Genomic DNA, 21,837 nt, shown 5'->3' on the forward strand with positions numbered 1-21,837 from the left:
TTTGTATCACCTAGATACCAATTGGATCCAAGTAATAGCATGAAAGGAAGAAAGAATGGAAGTTTTCCTGAAGTCCTATAGCCTCTCAAAGAAAAGTAAGGGTGTCCCCCTACCGTTCCTCAAGACTCTACTAGGCTCATTCTTGTGTGATGAGACCAACGAACCTAATGCTCTGATACCAAGTTTGTCACGACCCAAAATGAGCCGCGAGTGGCACCCAAACTTATCCTCCTATGTGAGCGAACCAACAAATATAAACCCCAACACTTACCAATATTTCAACCATAAAGAACAAAATAATGCGGAAGACTCTAAACTTATAAATATAACCAAATAAATGAGCTTCTAAAGTTATCAATTATTATCCCCAAAATCTGGAAGTCATCACACCAAGAACATCTATCCTCAAATTTCTAAATCTAAGAGTACTTAAGAAGCTAAAATAAGTAAACAGATGGTCCATGTCTGAACTTCAAGGACATCAAGACGTGAATGAGAGAATCCAGTCCGAGCTAGGAATAATAGCTCACCCTGAACTCTAATATGCTGGCGACTGGCTAGAGTTGCGGACGAGTCGAAGTCGATGGCACGTTTTCTGCACTCCACAAATAACAAAGAGAAAAATACAAGTAGGGGTCAGCACAAGGAACACGTACTGAGTAGGAATCATCAGCCAACTCAAAATAGAAAGCAATATATATCGAATAATAATATAAAATCAACCATAATACTTAACAGGTGACAACAACAAGTACAAGAACCATTGGCAACAACACCAAGCACACCCATGAGTACTCAAGCCTCCACACCATACTCATTTGGGAAATAGGTTCTTCGAATTGAGTATATTAACATAATTCAAGATTACTCCACTTTATTATTATCGCGTCGAAACGTGACACTCCAATACCCTAATATTACCGTGTCGGAACGTGACACTCCGATCCCCTAATACTACGTGTCGGAACGTGACACCCGATCCCTAATACTACGTGTCAGAATGTGACACCCGATCCCCTAATACTACGTGTTGGAACGTGACACCCCATCCCCTAATACTACGTGTCGGTCTCATCCTTCTAATCCACCACTCTTACACAATCACAACATACAAACACACAATCAAGCATATAGAAGAGTTTACAATACTACCCAACACATATCAATCGCTATTTAGAGTTTATCTATCAGATAGAAACAAACTATAACCTACCTCCACCGAAGAATCGTGCTCAAGCAAGTTACTTCCCAATGCCTTTGCTTTCCTCTTCGTTCTCTCTCTCTCGCTCGTTCTCCCCTCTTCCTGTTCTTTTTATTTTTCTTCTGCAGATTATTTTTCTTTTTACCCTAATTATCATATAATCAAATATAAAAGATGATAAAAGTAACCCACTATTTATTTCAAGGTTATCTCCTTTAACCCCCAAGTAAATAAATTATTGAACTTACCCCACTAATTTCATTATTATAATCATGAATAGTCCAAAATACCCCTTTAAAACATTAAGAAGAAATCCGACCTAGTTGGGGTTACGCAACTTGTGACGGCCCGTCGTATCTGCGACGGTCCGTCCTGCAGGTCCGTCAAAAAGTTCAGAGAGACAAATTCAGTGAAGAGGTTTGTGACGGTCCATGCTGCAGTTCCGTCGCGAAGTTCAGAGAGTTGATCCCAGTACCCAGATTTCAGAGTTGAAGTGTTTTGAAATGAAGAAGCTCGACGGACCGTTGTGCCTATGACGGTCCGTCGCGTGATCCGTCAACCCAGTCAGTTTTTATCAAAAATAATTCTACTGCTCGAAATGACTAAACAGGTTGTTACACACCTATACCACATCATAACATCACCTAACATAATAATATAAGCCATAGCATCTTCTACATGATCAACTTACTTCACATAAACATCCATACATTATACCTTCATATAAGCCCTAGCAAGATACTACTACAATTTACATAATAATACAGACAAGGCCATGTTCATCACATAAATAAACACATAAACACCGCCACGATAAGTGGATCGTACTAATCAATAGCAATTCTATAACAATTCTATTAAATATAGAGAGATTAGGTCAACTTACCACACTTCCATCATTATCATCAACATTCCTTAGCCTTGTCAATCAATTCAGCCACAAAGGCTCTTACCAATAGCCATATACACAATTCTAAACCAACAATCCAATCGTACCAATGAACGTATAAAGGCCAAAGTAGACCGAAATGGAAAAATCAACAATATACAATATGAATATCATCAAATTAAGGTAGCCTATATTCATCATATCTCATTGTTTGAAAACTTTTCATGTAAGAATCCATGACTTAGAATAGAAATTGGACTTTTTCATAAACTTTGAAATCTTTAAAATCACTTTGAAATTGGCTCTAAGGTGATAGTTAGCCTTAGATAAAGAACTCTTATACCTTATTAGAAGATACTCAAAGAGAATTGAAGAAAACCACCATTAAGATCCATCATCCGAGCTCCATCTTCACCTTGAGCTTTCATGGAGGTTTTTGGAGAAAACTTGGGAAGGAAAGGGTTTTGATTTAGGTGATAGGGTGTAAATGAGAGTAAAATCACTTTAAGAATCTTAAAATACATGAATACACCTAAAACAACCTTTCCTTTTATTTAAAATACATGGGGTGAATTTCCAAAAACACCCCAAGCTTGGCCAAGTTGCAGGCAGACTTGATGGTCCAAACCACGCCCTACCAACTACGGACCATGGTCTGGTCAACGCTCTGTCGTTTGGGATTGTGGTTTGATTGAGAGAGTCAAAAACTTGCAGATTTGCAGTCTCCATCGACGCCCCAAGTTGATGAGCCGTCATTTGAATGATTGGTCGTCGTTTGGCACTGCATGCAGGCTGCCTGGCAGCTTGTGGCCTTGAGTTGAGGTCCTCCTCTAGGGACCCTTTTGGATATTAGGTGGAGTCTTACACGGACATTAAACCCCTAAAAATTCACATCTAAGTCTTAGGAACATACCCTACCAATTTAAGCACCAAACAACTCACAAAACATGCAAAGGCACACTAGAACACATGCAAGCACACAAGGACTAGTCGTTGAACGTCTTGGTCGTTCTTTGACGTTTGACTTCAAACTCAAACGGATTGACTTCAAAACTCATAAGCACATTAATTAAACTAGTTAACATCTCTTAAAGCATAAGTGAAGCTCTAGATAATCCTAGTTCATTAGGGTTGTTATTATTGTCATTCTTAGTGTTGAATTGATTTTGTTTTTGCATTAGTATTAATTTGATTTTGATTTAAGTTTCATTATAATTTTCAACATATATGAACTATAATATTTATTGAACCATTCCGAATTCTCAGTTTTAAACTTGAAATAATATATTAAAAGATAAAAACTATGAAATAGTATAAGAAATATTTTAAAATAATATTAAAGTAAATATTTTTATGTATAAAATAAAATTTTAAAGTTACATATTAAATGCCTGGTTAGTTTGGTCTCGGGTTGGACCGACCCAACCTAGATATAGTCGGGGGGGTTTCAATACCAAATATGGTCAAACTAAATCACTACTTGGATTTTTTTTGGTTCGACTCGATTTGTGGTTTGGTTTGATTTTGTGCAACCCTAAAAGTGGGGGTTAGGTTTTGGCCGAATAAAAGATGAAATGACTCTTAATCAGGGGAGGATTTAAGAGTAGTGGTGGGGTGTCAGGGGACACTACTTACTCGGAAAATTTTACTAAATATGTATATGTGATTAAAACGGAATAAAAAAGATAAAAGAGATATATAGTATTAAGTGATGCTCCTTAACTACACATTATGTGTAGCTCGGTTGGTAAAGCTTAGCTTTTCTAAAGGGGATATCGCGAGTACGAACCCGGTTAACTTCATATTTTATACAAATTTTATGTTTTCTCCCCCTTCTTTCTCAGTTAAGTATTACTTTCCATTTTGTATTATTTTTGCTTTCTCATTATTAGTTATATATATATATATATATATATATATATATATAGAGGGAGTAAGGTCCCTTCTCACCTCCTACGAGTTGTCCGGGGGAAAAGACTTTATGAATGGGGTAAAAGAACTTGGGATCGTCGATCTCTTCCTTAAAGATTGGTATGAGTCGATGTCGGTCAATATATATATATATATATAGAGAGAGAGAGAGAGAGAGAGAGAGTGAGAGAGATCAGTAGTAAAAAGCATTGAATACCAACTTAAAAATTACCGACCTCTATTGTGAATACCGACCTAGAAATTTCGACCTCAAATAGAGGTCGGTAATTTCTGATCTCCAGAGGTCAACATTGTTAAAAAGAATAAAACTTACAAAAACTTTAGAAAACCGACTACAACTAGTCGGTTTTTATGCAAAATAAAGTGGGGAAAAAAGTTCCAACCTCAGAAGGTCGCTATTTTTCGCGGAAAAAATGAATTAGAATAAAAACCGACCTCTTGATGTCGGTATTAAATAAAAACAATAAATAACTATATTTTATTTTTTCTCAATTAAATATAAAAACAAAATACATAAATATTTTGATTTATTATTATTTAAATCGTCTTCCGGAGGACGTTTTTGTGTAAGATAAAAAATAAAAAGTATTATAAAACCGACATTGGAAAGTCGGTAAAATTAAATAGTATATAATTATAATATTTTTTATTAAAATATTTATATTATGAATTCCATAAAATTAATAAATGTCATGACCCAAATCCGGGCCGCGACTGGCACCCACACTTACCCTCCTATGTGAGCGAACAACCCAATCTAAACCTTAACATTTCAATATAATATCAACATAAAGTAATGCGGAAGACTTAAACTCATTAATAAAATCAATAACTATTATTATCCCCAAAATTTGGAAGTCATCACCACAAGAACATCTATGATCAAAGTACTAAACTAAGAGTATTCTAAAAAGCTAAAACAAATAAAAGCTAGTCCATGCCGGAAGTTCAAGGCATCAAGACATGAAGGAGAAGATCCAGTCCAAGCTAGAAGCGTTAGCTCACCCTGAAGATCCGGTGTGACGAAGACTGGCTAGAATTACTGTTGAGTTGAAGACGACGGCACGTTTGCTGCACTCCACAAATAACAAGAAGAAAAACATAAAAGTAGGGGTCAGTACAAAACACGGGTACTGAGTAGATATCATCGGCCAACTCAAAATAGAAAACAATATATATCAAGTAATATCATAAAATCAACTATGATACTCAACATGTAGCAACAGCAAGTACTATATCATTAACAATTACCGTCAAGTTCACACATAAGGACTCAAGCCTCAATACCATACTCATTTGGGAATTATGTACATTAGATTGAGTATATTAACATCTTTCAAGATTCATTATCTTTATTTATCTTGTGTTGGTACTTGACACTCCGCTTCCTCATATTCATTAATCCTTTTATGTCGGTATGTGACACTCCGATCCCCTAAATCTACGTGTCGGTTCGTGACACCCGATCCCCTAAATCTACGTGTCGGTTCGTGACACCCGATCCCCTAAATCTACGTGTCGGTTCGTGATACCCGATCCCCTAAATCAACGTGTCGGTTCGTGACACCCGATCCCCTAAATCTACGTGTCGGTTCGTGACACCCGATCCCCTAATTCTACGTGTCGATTCGTGACACCCGATCCCCTAATCTCATTCTATCAACTCATCAAGCCTTCTCCTTTACCAAGGCATCATCAATCTCATTACTTTAGTTCATCAAGCCTTCTCCCTTACCAAGGCATCATCATTAAAAAGAGATTAGGTTTTTATCAAGATTTGGGATTCAATAACTTCATCATGCTTAATATAATCACAATTATATAATCACGTTCATGCATGCATACAATTAAGCACATAGCAGGGTTTACAATACTATCAATACATATCATTCTCTATTAAGAGTTTACTATGAAAGCATGAAAACCATAACCTACCTCCACCGAAGACTAGTGATCAAGCAAGCAAATTCCCAAAGCCTTGTGTTTTTCTTCGTTTCTCCTCTTTCTCGTTCGATTTTCTCTCCCTTTCTCTTGTTCTTTCTATTTTCTTTATTCAAAACCCTCTTTCTTTTACCCTAATTAGCATATAATTAAGAATAAAAGATGGCAATAATAACCCACTAATTAACTTAAGGTTACCTCTTTTAACCCCCAAGTAATTAGACTTATTAACATTAACCAACTAACTTTATAATTAAAGCAGGAATAGTCAAAAACGTCCCTTAAAACGTATCAAGAAATCTGACCCAGACTGGGATTACGCAGTCTGTGACGGCCCGTCGTGCCTGCGATGGTCCATCCTACTGCCCGTCACAGAGTTCAGAGACTCAATTTCTCTGAAGAGTCAGTGACGGTCCGTCACACCTGTGACGGTCCGTCCTTCCATTCCATTACGAAGTTCAGAGAGTCGATTTTCAGTACCCAATTTCAGATTTTCTAAGTGTTTTGAAACGAGACCCTGTGACGGTCCGTCGTGCCCATGACGGTCCGTCGTGGGGTCCGTCGCTTCTGCCAGTTTTTTCCAGAATTGAAATCTGCTGCTCAAAACGACTAAACAGGTCGTTACAATAGATATCAATTTACCCATCGTTCGTCCCCGAACGATCACAAGAAGGAAAACAAGGGTGAAAAGGAGTACCTGAATCTGTAAATAGATGTGGGTATTTTTCTCGCATATCCGCCTCCTTCTCCCAAGTGGCTTCTTCAACGGGTCGATTCTTCCATTGAACTTTGATGGATGCAATCTTCCTTGATCTCAACTTGCGAATTTCTCTATCTAGAATGGCAACAGGTTCCTCATCATAAGACAAGTTCTCATCAAGCAAAACTGAATCCCAACGGATAATGTAGTTTCCATCCCCATGGTATCTTTTCAACATCGACACATGAAATACCGGATGCACTCCGGACAGCCCTGGAGGCAAGGCTAACTCATAAGCTACCTCCCCAACTCGCTTAAGTACTTCAAAGGGACCAATGTACCTTGGGCTTAGCTTGCCTCTTTTACCAAACCGCATCACCCCTTTCATGGGCGAAACCTTCAGCAAGACTTCTTCTCCCTCCATGAACTCTAAGTCTCTAACCTTTCGATCTGCATATTCTTTTTGTCTACTTTGCGCCGCTAGAAGCTTTTCTTGAATAGATTTCACCCTCTCCATCGAATCCCTCAAGAGATCAGTACACCAAGGTCTAACCTCGAACGCATCAAACCAACCAATAGGGGACCTACATCTCCTACCATACAATTCTTCAAATGGAGCCATATCAATGCTTGAGTGATAGCTATTATTGTATGAAAATTCCGCTAAGGGTAAGAAGCTATCCCAATGGCCTCCAAACTCTATCACACATGCGCGAAGCATATCCTCCAACACTTGAATCGTTCGCTCAGACTGACCATCGGTCTGAGGATGGAACGCGATACTAAGGTCCTACCTAGTACCCAATTCAGCATGCAATATTCTCCAAAATTTAGAAGTAAACTGCGTACCTCTATCTGATATAATGGAGAGTGGAACCCCATGCAACCGAACAATTTCTGAGATATAGATTTTGGCTAACTTCTCTGCATTGTAAGTCACCTTGACCGGAATGAAATGAGCAGACTTAGTTAACCTATCAACAATCACCCAAATAGAGTCATACTTACCCAATGTCTTTGGAAGACCAACCACGAAGTCCATTGCAATTCTCTCCCACTTCTATTCAGGAATGGGCATTCTCTGAAGTGTTCCTCCGGGTCTCTGGTGTTCATACTTTAGTTGTTGACAGTTTGGACATTTGGCGATAAAGTTCACAATATCACGCTTCATTCTACTCCACCAAAAGTGTTGCTTTAGGTCACGGTACATCTTGGTTGCACCCGGATGTATCGAATACCTTGAACTATGAGCCTCTATCAGAATAGTGTTGATCAAATCATCGACGCGGGATACACATACCCTTCCCTTGATCCTCAAAACACCTTCCTTATCGATTTGTGCTTCCTTAGCCTCTTCCCGCAATACCTTATCTTGAATTCTGCGCAGTTTCTCATCATCAAACTGTCTTCCCTTGATCTTGTCAAGAAAGGAAGATCTTGCCTCCACACAAGCCAACAATCCTCCCTTCTCATTTACTTCTAATCTCATCAAGTCGTTAGCCAGAGTCTGAACCTCTCTAGCCAATGGACGTCTAGAAACTTGCAAGTGAGCTAGACTCCCCATGCTCCCTGCCTTTCTACTTAAGGCATCTTCCACAACATTAGCCTTTCCCGGATGATACAAGATAGTGATATCGTAGTCCTTTAGTAGCTCCATCCATCTCCTCTGTCTCAAGTTCAAATATTTCTGAGTAAAGACATAGTGAAGGCTACGATGATCCGTGTAGACCTCACACTTAACCCCATATAAATAGTGTCTCCATTGCTTTAATGCAAACACTACCGCATCCAATTCCAAATCATGAGTTGGATAGTTCCGTTCATGCACTTTTAATTGCCTCTAAGCATAAGCAATCACATTCTTCTCTTGCATCAGTACTGCACCCAAACCCGAATAGGATGCATCACAATAGACAATGAAATTCTTACCTTCCACTGGCAAGGTGGGAATGGGTGCGGTAGTCAACAAAGTCTTGAGCTTTTGAAAGCTTTCTTTACACTCATCCGACCATACAAATGGAATATTCTGTTTAGTCAAGTTTATCAATTGGGAAGCAATAGAAGAGAATCCCTTGACAAATCGGCGGTAGTAGCTAGCTAATCCAGCAAAACTCATTATTTCTGACACATTAGTAGGTCTTACCCAATTGTTGACTCTCTCAATCTTAGAAGGGTCCACCATCACTCCCTCCTTAGAGACCACGTGTCCCAAGAAGGACACTGAATCTAGCCAAAACTCACACTTGGAGAATTTGGCATAAAGCTTCTTCTTCCTCAATAACTCTAACACCATTCTCAAATGCTCTTCATGTTCATTCTTGCTCTTTGAGTATACCAATATATCATCAATGAATACGATCATAAAAAGATCCAGATATGGCTTAAAAATCCCGTTCATTAAGCTCATGAATGCAGCATGGGCATTCGTAAGACCAAAGGACATCACTACAAATTCGTAATGCCCATACCTGGTTCTAAAAGCAGTCTTTGGCACATCCATTGCCCGTATCTTCAATTGATGATAACCGGATCTCAATTCAATCTTAGAGAAGACACAAGTACCTTGTAACTGATCGAACAAGTCATCAATGCGAGGAAGAGGATACTTGTTCTTTATGGTTACCTTGTTCAATTGCTGGTAGTCTATGCACATCCAAAAACTCCCATCCTTCTTCTTTACAATCAAAATCGGAGCACCCCAAGGAGATGCACTTGGTCTAACGAAGCCTTTGCTCAACAACTTTTGAAGTTGTGTTTTTAACTCTCTTAACTCCGCGGGAGCCATTCTATAAGGGGGTATAGAAATGGGGCGAGTACCCTGTTCAAGGTCAATACAGAAATCAATATCCCTATCTGGTGGCATACCAGGAAGATCTGCAAGGAACACATCCCGAAACTCACGAACCACCGAAACCGACTCAAAAGAAGGTACTTGGGTAGTGTCATCCTTGAGATGTGCCAAGAAAGCTAAACACCCTTTACTAACCATTTTTTTAGCACGAAGAAAGGAGATGATACGCACTGGATTGGAAGTGTAGTCACCCTCCCACACTAACGGATCTGTCCCAGGCTTGGCTAACGTCACCGTTTTAGCATTACAATCCAAGATCGCAAAATTTGGAGAAAGCCAAGTCATACCCAGAATTACATCAAAATCATCCATTTCTAAGATAACCAAATCTACATAAGTGTTGCTCCCCACAAAGTTCACCAAAGAAGACCTATATACCTTTTCAACTACCACAGACTCACCCACCGGAGTAGAAACACGAATAGGCATATCAAGTAATTCACAATGTAAATTTAGACCACTAGCAAATGAGGAAGATACATAAGAAAATGTGGATCCAGGGTCAAACAATACAGAAGCCATGCAATCACAAACCAGAAGATTACCTGTGATGACAGCATCAGATGCATCCGCTTCAGACCGCCCAGGGAAAGCGTAACAATGGGCCCTATCGTTTGTCTGTCCATTGCCCCTACCATGTTGTGATGTAGTGTCTCCAGTCTGCCCATCACCTCGACCAATTTGGTGACCACCATTACCTCGACCACCACGTCCTCCAGAATAACGGCCTCTACCATGACCACCTCTACCTCTAGCTATTGGGGGTCTATAACTATGTTTGGGACAATTCCTCCTAATATGTCCAGTCTCCCCACACCCATAACACTCTCTGGAGTCAAGCATAGGTCTCTCAGAGAAGTGTTGACCGGTCTGAGGTGGACCCCCAACTACAGTCTGTAGTGAAGACTGAATGGGTTGAACTGAGTAACCTCCGGAACCTTGTCCTCTAGAGTAAGAACCATTAAACTCACCTCCCTTTCGAAACCTTTTTGATGTCGATGTCGTGGTGAAGTCATCTGGCTTCACTCCTTCCACCTCTATCACGAAGTCTACCACCTCTTGGAAGGATTTTGCCGTAGCCTCTACCTGTAAGGCTGAAATCCGTAACTCTGACCTCAACCCCTTCACAAAACGGCGAATCCGCTCTTGTGGACTGAAACATAGTTGGGTGGCATACCGGGATAATGCACGAAACTTAGCCTCATATTCATTGACCGACATCCTACCTTGCTCTAGGCTCAAGAACTCATCCCTTTTCCTATCCCTCAAAGTTCGGGGGATATACTTCTCCATAAACAAGCTAGAGAATGAGGCCCAAGTCATAGGTGGTGCCTCTGTTGGTTGACACTCAATATGTGACCGCCACTACATTTTGGCGTTCCCTTGAAACTGATAACTCACGAACTCAACACCAAACCGTTCTACTATACCCATCTTATGTAGTAGCTCATGACAGTCAACCAGAAAATCGTAAGCATCCTCAGATTCCGCACCCTTGAAGACTGGAGGTTTCAATTTCAAGAACTTACTGAAAAGTTCATGCTGATCATTTGTCATTATAGGCCCAGTAGTCAGACGTGGAAACGTGCCTATGTCCAATGAGGCATCCATACGAGGAGCCACAGTGGCTGCATGTTGTACCTCTGAAACCGGAGGTGTTGGTGCAGAAAACACTGGAGGTGCCTGACCCTGATCGGACAACCCACTAAGATAAGCGAGCACCTGATTTATCATCTCTGGGGTAGGCTGGGGTGGCAATCCCTCATTCTGCACTTGTTCATTTTCCCCATCCTCCCCTTCTCTTATTACCTCCTCAGTCGGTGGAGGAGTCACTGCCCTAGTATCAGATGGGCTAGGTGCTCGTCCTCTTCCCCTAGAGGACATCCTCCCATGACCTCTACCACGGCCTCTTGCCACTGCTCTTCCTCGAGCTACAGCCCCAGTAGCTGGCTTAGACGCACCCTGTCCCGCCGGTGCTGGTGTAGGTGCTGGCGTAGTCGTTGCTCTAGTTCTAACCATCTGCGAAAGAGAGTGAAGATGGTCAGATACCAATTTGTATCACCTAGATACCAATTGGATTCAAGTAGTAGCACGAAAGAAAGAAAGAAAGAAAGAAAAGTAAAGGTATCCCCCTACCATTCCTTAAGACTCTACTAGACATGTTCTTGTGTGATGAGACCAACGAACCTAATGCTCTGATACCAAGTTTGTCACGACCCAAATCCCGGCCGCGACTGGCACCCACACTTACCCTCCTATGTGAGCGATCCAACCAATATAAACCTTAACATTTCAATATAATATCAACATAATGTAATGTGGAAGACTTAAACTCATTAATAAAATCAATAACTATTATTATCCCCAAAATCTGGAAGTCATCACCACAAGAACATCTATGATCAAAGTACTAAACTAAGAGTATTCTAAAAAGCTAAAACAAATAAAAGCTAGTCCATGCCGGAAGTTCAAGGCATCAAGACATGAAGGAGAAGATCAAGTCCAAGCTAGAAGCGTTAGCTCACCTTGAAGATACGGTGTGACGAAGACTGGCTAGAATTACTGTTGAGTTGAAAACGACGACACGTTTGCTGCACTCCACAAATAACAAGAAGAAAAACATAAAAGTAGGGGTCAGTACAAAACACGGGTACTGAGTAGATATCATCGGCCAACTAAAAATAGAAAACAATATATATCAAGTAACATCATAAAATCAACTATGATACTCAACATGTAGCAACAGCAAGTACTATATCATTAACAATTACCGTCAAGTTCACACATGAGGACTCAAGCCTCAATACCATGCTCATTTGGGAATTATGTACATTAGATTGAGTATATTAACATCTTTCAAGATTCATTATCTTTATTTCTCTTGTGTCGGTACGTGACACTCTGCTCCCTCATATTCATTAATCCTCTTATGTCGGTACGTGACACTACGATCCCCTAAATCTACGTGTCGGTTCGTGACACCCGATCCCCTAAATCTACGTGTCGGTTTGTGACACCGAATCCCCTAAATCTACGTGTTAGTTCGTGACACCCGATCCCCTAAATATACGTGTCGGTTCGTGACACCCGATCCCCTAATTCTACGTGTCGGTTCTTGACAGCCGATCCCCTAATCTCATTCTATCAACTCATCAAGCCTTCTCCTTTACCAAGGCATCATCAATCTCATTACTTTAGTTCATCAAGATTTCTCCCTTACCAAGGCATCATCATTAAAAAGAGATTAGGTTTTTATCAAGATTTGGGATTCAATAACTTCATCATGCTTAATATAATCACAATTATATAATCACGTTCATGCATGCATACAATTAAGCACATAGCAGGGTTTACAATACTATCAATAAATATCATTCTCTATTAAGAGTTTACTATGAAAGCATGAAAACCATAACCTACCTCCACCAAAGACTAGTGATCAAGCAAGCAAATTCCCAAAGCCTTGTGTTTTTCTTCGTTTCTCCTCTTTCTCGTTCGACTTTCTCTCCCTTTCTCTTATTCTTTCTATTTTCTTTATTCAAAACTCTCTTTCTTTTACCCTAATTAGCATATAATTAAGAATAAAAGATGGCAATAATAACCCACTAATTAACTTAAGGTTACCTCTTTTAACCCCCAAGTAATTAGACTTATTAGCATTAACCCACTAACTTTATAATTAAAGCAGGAATAGTCAAAAACGTCCCTTAAAACGTATCAAGAAATCCGACCCAGACTGGGATTACGCAGTCTGTGACGGCCCATCGTGCCTGCGACGGTCCGTCCTGCTTCCCGTCACAGAGTTCAGAGACTCAATTTCTCTGAAGAGTCTGTGACGGTCCATCACACCTGTGACGGTCCGTCCTGCCATTCCGTTACGAAGTTCAGAGAGTCGATTTTCAGTACCCAATTTCAGATTTTCTAAGTGTTTTGAAACGAGACCCTGCGACGGTCCGTCGTGGGGTCCGTCGCTTCTGCCAGTTTTTTCCAGAATTGAAATCTGCTGCTCAAAATGACTAAACAGGTCGTTACAATAAATTAATATTATTAATTAACTCTAAATAAATGGTCTTTCGGATGACAATTTATATAAATTAAAAAAATAAATATAAAATATCGACCTCATGAGGTCGCTATTTTTGTTTCATCCATATACCAACCTCATGATGCCGGTATTTTTACTTCATCAAAATACCAACCTCATGAGGTCGGTATTTTTACGTCATCCAAATATCGACCTAATGAGGTCGGTAATTTAATATCATCCGAATACCGACCTCATGATGTCGGTATTTTTAATTTATCCAAATGTCGACCCCATGAGGACGGTTTTGCATAAAATAAAAAATAAAAAACAAAAAAAAATATAATATTACCGACTTCCAGAAATCGATAAAAACAAATATCATGCAATAAATTAATTTTAATTCAAATATCTATATCGTGGCATTCAAAAAATTAATATTCAATTAACTTAAAATAAATCATCTTCTGGATGACGGTTCAATATAAGTTAAAATAAATTAATATAAAGTATTGACCTCTCTTTGTCAATATTTCAATCAATCATAACCTTTGCTATTTAGCATAATACTAAAATTTCATTTGAAAATTACAATTAAATGTTTAAAAATTGTAACAATTTTATATACTCTTATAAAATAAACAAGTTAGACGTCGTGGAATAAATAAAAAAATATCTATAATTCATATTTAGAGTATAAAACTATGTTGATATGAATTAGGATATAATTTTACTTATATTTCTGGAGTAATATACAAAGCAATTAGTCCGTCGTCTAATCATGAACTTAATATCTCATGTTATGATGTAGAAGTGACGAACTAACATATTATCTATTCAAGTGTGAAATGTGAGATAGTATTATTATATACTTTCGATCTTGAATGTATGTCAAGTATAGTGATCACTTCCTAATTATGATGACATGTAAAGGGGAACTAACTTCATTTGAATATGAAATACACTGATTAATTATGTATCAAATACATTATCAATTAAAGAAATAATATCGATGATCAATTTAAGTAGATTTATATACTAGATTTGTTATTGATAAACATTTGTGGATCAATAAAGTTAAATTTATATAATTATGATGTATATAATTTAAATTTATAAATTAACTTGATCGATAAATTAAATTTATTAAATTAAACTTCTATTGATTATATATAGATAAATTAATAAATACTGACCCAAAGGGGTCTGTATATTTAAATTATAATTTTATTTATATAATATCGACTTCATGATGTCGGTATTTATTAAATATTGTTAAATATTTTTAAAAATACCAACATTCCATGGTCGATAAATTAATTATTCCAAAAAATACTGACATTCCCTGATTGGTAATTAAATACTCACTTAAAAAAAGAATGATAATATCAAAATCCTATATCAACTATCACTCTCTCACTCTTCTCTCATTGAACCCACCCCTACCCACATCCTCGAGCACCACCCAGTCCTTCTCCAACCGGCGGACAAAGATCAAAGCGTCCCCATCTGCAGTGTCGCGCAGCAGTGGGTCGTACAGCAAAGGGGTCGAGGTCTCACAACACAGGGGTCATGGTCGCGCTGCCTCCATCGCCAGTGGTGTTTCCTCCAGCAGCAGCAGTGGGTCAAAATTCAGTTAAAATATGTAATGTGTTTAAGTTGGTGACTACAGTGTTGGAATTAAGTCAAAACTAAACTAATTACTATTAGACAGTTATTAAGTTGTTTTAATAAGTTAAATTATATAATTTGGTTTAGTTGGTGGATATAGTGTTGTTATTAAGTTAAAATGAAACAAATTAGACTTTAAAAGTTGTTAAGTTGTTTTAGTAAGTTAAATTATATAATGTGGTTTAGTTGGTGAATACAATGTTGTTATTAAGTTAAAACTAAACAAATTAGACTTTAAAATGTGTTAAATATTTTAATAAGTTAAATTATATAATGTGGTTTAGTTGTTGAATATAGTGTAGTTATTAAGTTAAAACTAAATAAATTAGACTTTAAAAGTTGGTAAGTTCTTCAAATAAGTTAAAATATGTAACGTGATTTAGTTTGTGATTATTGTGTTGGAATTATGTTAAAACTAAATTAGTTACACATAGAAAGTTGTTAAGTTCTTCTAATAAGTTAAAATATGAAATATGGTTTAGTTGGTGAATATAGTGTTGGAATTAAGTTAAAACTAAACAAATTAGACTTTAAAAGTTGTTAAATTCTTCTAATAATTTAAAATATGTAATGTGGTTTAGTTTGTGAATATAGTGTTGGAATTAAGTTAAAACTAAACTGATTACACATAGAAAGTTGTTAAGTTCTTCAAATAAGTTAAAATATGTAATGTGGTTTAGTTGGTGAATATAGTGTTGTAATTAAGTTAAAACTAAATAAATTAAACTTTAAAAATTGTCAAGTTCTTAAAATAAGTTAAAATATGTAATATGATTTAGTTGATGAATAAAGTGTTGGAATTAAGTTAAAACTAAACTGATTACATTTAGGAAATTGTTAAGTTCTTCAAATAAGCTAAAATATGTAATGTGGTTTAATTGGTGAATATACTGTTGAAATTAAGTTAAAACTAAATTAATTAGACTTAGAAAGTCGTTAAGCTATTTCAATGAGTTAAATTGGATAATAAAGTGTTGGAATTAAGTTAAAACTAAACTAATTAAACTTAGAAAGTTGTTAAATTGTTTAAGAAGTTTAATTGGTGAATATAGTATTAGAATTTAGTTAAAACAAAACTAATTCGACTTATAAATTGTTAAATTTTTCAAATAAGTTAAAATATGTATTGTGATTTAGTTGGTGAATAAAGTGCTAGAATTAAGCCTAAACTAAACTAATTAGATTAAGTAAGTTGTAAGTTGTTTAATAAGTTGAATTGGTGAATATAATGTTGGAATTAAGTTAAAATTAAACTAATTAGACTTATAAGTTGTTAAATTCTTCAAATAAGTTAAAATGTGTATTGTGATTTAGTTGGTGAATCAAGTGTTGGAATTAAGCTAAAACTAAACTAATTAGACTTAGAAAGTTGTTAAGTTGTTTAATAAGTTAAATTGGTGAATATAGTGTTGGAATAAAGTTAAAACCAGACTAATTAGACATAGAAAGTTGTAAAGTTGTTTAATAAGTTAAATTGGTGGATATAATGTTCCAATTAAGTTAAACTAAACTAATTAGACTTAGAAAGTTGTTAAGTTATTTAATAAGTTTAATTTGTCAATAAAGTGTTGGAATTAAGTTAAAACTAAACTAATTAGACTTAGAAAGTTGATAAGTTGTTCAATAAGTTAAATTTGTTTATATAGTGTTGGAATGTAGTTAAAACTAAATTCATTAGACGTAGAAAATTGTTAAGTTTTTTAATAAGCTAAAATATGTAATGTGATTTAGTTGGTGAATAAAGTGTTGGAATGAAGTTAAAACTAAACTAATTTGACTTAGAAAGTTTTTAAGTTGTTTAATTAGTAAATTGTTGAATATAGTGTTGGAATTAAGTTAAAACTAAACGAATTCGACTTATAAGGTGTTAAACTCTTCAAATAAGTTAAAATATGTTGTGTGATTTAGTTGGTGAATAAAAAGTGTTGGACTTAAGTTAATACTAAACTAATTAGACTTAGAAAGTTGTTACATTGTTTAATAAGTTGAATTGGTTAATATATTGTTGGAATTAAGTTAAAACTAAAACTAATTTGACTTAGAAAGTTGTTAAGTTGTTTAATAAGTTAAATTGGTGAATATAGTGTTGGAATTAAGTTAAAATTTATCTAATTAGACTTAAAAGTTGTTAAATTCTTCAAATAAGTTAAAATATTTGTTGTGATTTAATTGGTGATTATACTGTAGGAATTAAGTTAATACTAAACTAATAAGACTTAGAAAGTTGTTAAGTTGTTTAATAAGTTAAATTGGTCAATATAGTGTTGGAATTAAGTTAAACTAAACTAATTAGACTTAGAAAATTGCTAAGTTATTTATTAAGTTAAATTGGTGAATAAAGTGTTGGAATTAAGTTAAAACTAAACTAATTAGATTTAGAAAGTTATTAAGTTGTTTAATAAGTTAATTTGGTTAAAATATTGTTGGAATTTAGTTAAAACTAAACTAATTTTATTTAGAAAGTTGTTAAATTATTTTAATAAGGTAAAATATGTAATTTTATTTAGTTGGGGAATAAAGTGTTGAAATAAAGTTAAATCTAAACTAATTAGACTTAGTTATTTGTTAAGTTGTTCAATAAGTTAAATTGGTGAATATAGTGTTGGAATTAAGGTACAACTAAACTAATTAAATTTATAAGTTGTTAAATTCTTCAAATAAGTTAAAATATGTGTCACGACCCAGAATGATTCGTGAGTAGCACCCACACTTACCTCCTTAGGTGGGCGAACCAACACATCTAAACCCCAATATATACCAATAGTTTAACTCTAAATAATATAAATAATGCGGAAGCAACCAATTTCAATAAGTTTCTAAAGTTTAATACTTATCCTCCCAAAATCTGATAGTCATTACGTCAAGGACATCTATTTTCAAATTATCAAGTCTAAGAGTGTTTAAGAAAACCAAAATATGCAAAAAGATGGTCCATGTCCAAAATTCAAAGACATCAAGACGTGAATGAGAAATCCAGCACGAGCTAGAATTAGCAGCTCACCCTGAACTGTGATGGGCTGGAGACTAGCTAGAGCTGAGGGCGAGTCGAAGTCGATGGTACACTTGTTGCACTCCACAAAAGAACAGAAAAGAAATACAAGTAGGGGTCAGTAAAAAAACACGTACTGAGTAGGTATCATCAGCCAACTAAAAATAGAAATCAATATATATTGAATAATAATATAAAATCAACTACAATACTTAACAGGTGGCAAGCAACAAAACAAATGAACCATTGACAACAACAACATAACAGATACACCATCAATCACAACATCAAGCACACCTATGAGGACTCATACCTCCACACCATACTCATTTAGAAAATCGGTTCCTTGAGATTAAGTATATTAAGTTACTTCAAGATTCCTTTTCTTTAATGTTATTGTGTCGGAAAGTGACACTCCAATCAAATTATCTCATTATTTTATTTCAGAAAGCCTTCTTTATTCAAGGCGTCATTTTAATAGAGAGGGTTCAAGATTAGAAATTCAACACTCTCATAATTTTAGGCCAACCACAAATAACACAATCAAAACATACAACTACACAATCAAGTACATAGGAGACTTTACAATATCACTCAATACATATCAATCGCTATTTATAGTTTATTTATCAAATAGAAATAAACCATAACCTACCTCCACCGATGAACCGAATTCAAGCAAGCTCCAATACTTTTCCTTTCCTCAATGCTTTCGAACCTTTGCAATCTATCAATTATATATACATAATTTGAAAGTTTAAAAGCCTATAATCACTCGTATTATTCTATGTTTAGCTTAGACCCAAAAATTCACCTAATTCTATAATCAATTTTCTAAGTTCAAATCCAAGGGTAAGTCTTAATTCCTCCCATTAACATAATTTTAATGTAATTTATATAATGTACTACACCTTATATTTAATTACGTGTCAAAATATGTTAAAACTTGAACCATTACGAACTACAAAATTTTACATGTCCAATAGAATCAATGACATTCTCTTTTATGCAATTCATTGTAATCTATACAACATATAATTTGTAAAACTAATTAAATCAAACAACCTATCACTATTTGGGTATAAAAAAACAAACTCATATTCTAATATTCAAACCCACGTGATTGGCCAGCAAGTTTCAACCCAATTTATTTTATAAAATTAATAAATAACGCCAATCCTACATTCGCCAATCACCGTAAGCTCCAATCCTTTAAAATAATAATTTCCTACACTACATATTCTAATCATTAACTTCTAATTGTTGGCCAAATTTCATGCCATAATTATTCCTACCATTAATTAACAATAACTAGGAGAATTGAGTTCATGCTCTTTCAATTCAATATCATACATATAATAATATTATCCCTACCAATATACTCAATACACAATATACGCTTGGTTACCTGATGCCGCCTAATGTTTTTAACGTTGCTCCTCCGTAGGTGAGTTTCTTCCTTTCCACTAGAGATTAATTATACCCTAATTATTATATATAACACATTATAGAAATAGAAAAATTGACCCACTATCAATTTTATTTTTATTTCCTTTAATCTCTAACTAAACAAATTATTAAATCTACCCCACTAGTTTTATAATTATAATTATGAATAGTCCAAAATGCCCAATTAAAATCTTTTAAAAAATAATGAAAATAAAATTTTAAAATTTTTTTATGAAACACAAGAATTGGTTACTCGAAACGATCAAAAGGGTCGTTACAATAGATACCAATTTACCCTTCGTTCGTCCTCGAACGATCAAAGGAAGGCAATGGCAAGAATGAGTACTTGATTCGATAAAAAGATGTGGATATCTTTCATGCATATCAGTCTCACTCTCCCAAGTGGAATCTTCAACTGGCCGATTCTTCCACTGAACCTTGATAGAAGCAATCTCTTTTGATCTCAATTTGCGGACCTCCTTATCTAGAATAGCAATAGGCTCCTCCTCAAAAGACAGATTTTCATCAAGAAGAACTGAATCCCGATGAATAATATAATTTCCATCACCATGGTATTTTTTCAGCATAGACACATGAAATACCGGGTGCACTCCTGACAACCCTGGAGGCAATGCCAATTCATAGGCAACCTCCCCCACGCGCTTCAGAACTTCAAATGGACCAATATACCTCGGACTAAGCTTACCTCGCTTACCAAACCGCATCACACATTTAATGGGTGAAACCTTCATCAAGACTTGTTCACCCTCCATAAAATTCAAGTCCCGAACCTTTCGATCTGCATATTCCTTCTGCCTACTCTAAGCTGCTAAAAGCTTTTCTTGAATAAATTTCACTTTCTCTAATGATTCCCTCAGAAGATCAGTACCCCAAGGTCTAATCTCAAATGCATCAAACCAACCAATGGGAGACCTACATTTCCTCCCATACATTACCTCAAATGGGGACATATCAATACTTGAGTGATAGTTATTGTTGAACGAAATCTCTGCTAAGGATAAGAATTTATCCCATTGTAATGACCTGTTTAGTCATTTTGAGCAGTAGAGTATTTCTGGTAATAATTGTCTGAGTCGACGGATCCCACGACGGATCATCATGGGCACGACGGACCGTCGAGGGTGTCTCGTTCCAAAACACTTAGAATTCTAAAATTTGGGTACTGAGATCGATTCTGTGAACTTCGCGACGAAATGGCAGGACGGACCGTCACAGGCATGACGGGCCGTCACAGACTCTTCAAGGAATTGAGTCTCTGAACTTTGTGACGAAAGCAGCAGGACGGGCCGTCGCCGGCACGACGGACCATCACAGTCTGCGTAGCCTTGCATGGGTCGGATTTCTGTTAAATGTTTTAAGGGGCATTTTGGACTATTCCTGCTTATAATTATGAATTTAGTGGTTTAATGTTAATAATTCAATTACTTGGGGGTTAAAGGAGATAACCTTAAATTTATTAGTGGGTTACTTTTGTCATCTTTTATACTTAATTATATGCTAATTAGGGTAAAAGAAAAAGAGTTAAATAAGGAAAAATCAGACAAAGAGAAAGAGAGGGAGAACGATCGAGAGAAGAGAGAAACGAAGAGGAAAGCAAAGGTTTTGGGGGATAGCTTGCTTGATCGCGAATTCTTCGGTGGAGGTAGGTTATGGTTTATGCTATTTCATAGTAAACTCTTAATAGCGATTGATATGTATTGGGTGGTTTTGTAAAGTCTTCCATATGCTTAATTGTGTTGTTGCATGTTGTGATTATGTAAATGGTGATGGATTATAATGATGATACTGTGGAATCTTAAAAACCTTTAATCCACGATATTAATAATGATGCCTTGCTATAAAAGAAGTCTTGATGAACTAAAACCATGAGGTTAATGGATCGGGTGTCGCGAAACGACACGTAGTATTAGGGGATCGGGTATCACGAATCGACACGTAGTATTATGGGATCGGGTGTGACGAACCGACACGTAGTATTAGGGGATCGGGTGTCATAAACTGACACGTAGTATTAGGAGATCGGGTGTCACGAACCGACATGTAGTATTAGGGGATCGGGTGTCACGAACCGACACGTAGTATTAGGGGATCGGGTGTCACGAACCGACACGTAGTATTAGGGGATCGGGTGTCACGAACCGACACGTAGTATTAGGGGATCGGATGTCA

This window comes from Solanum lycopersicum, chromosome 3 (genome assembly GCF_036512215.1).
Source record: "Solanum lycopersicum chromosome 3, SLM_r2.1".
In the NCBI taxonomy this organism is placed as follows: Eukaryota; Viridiplantae; Streptophyta; class Magnoliopsida; order Solanales; family Solanaceae; genus Solanum; species Solanum lycopersicum.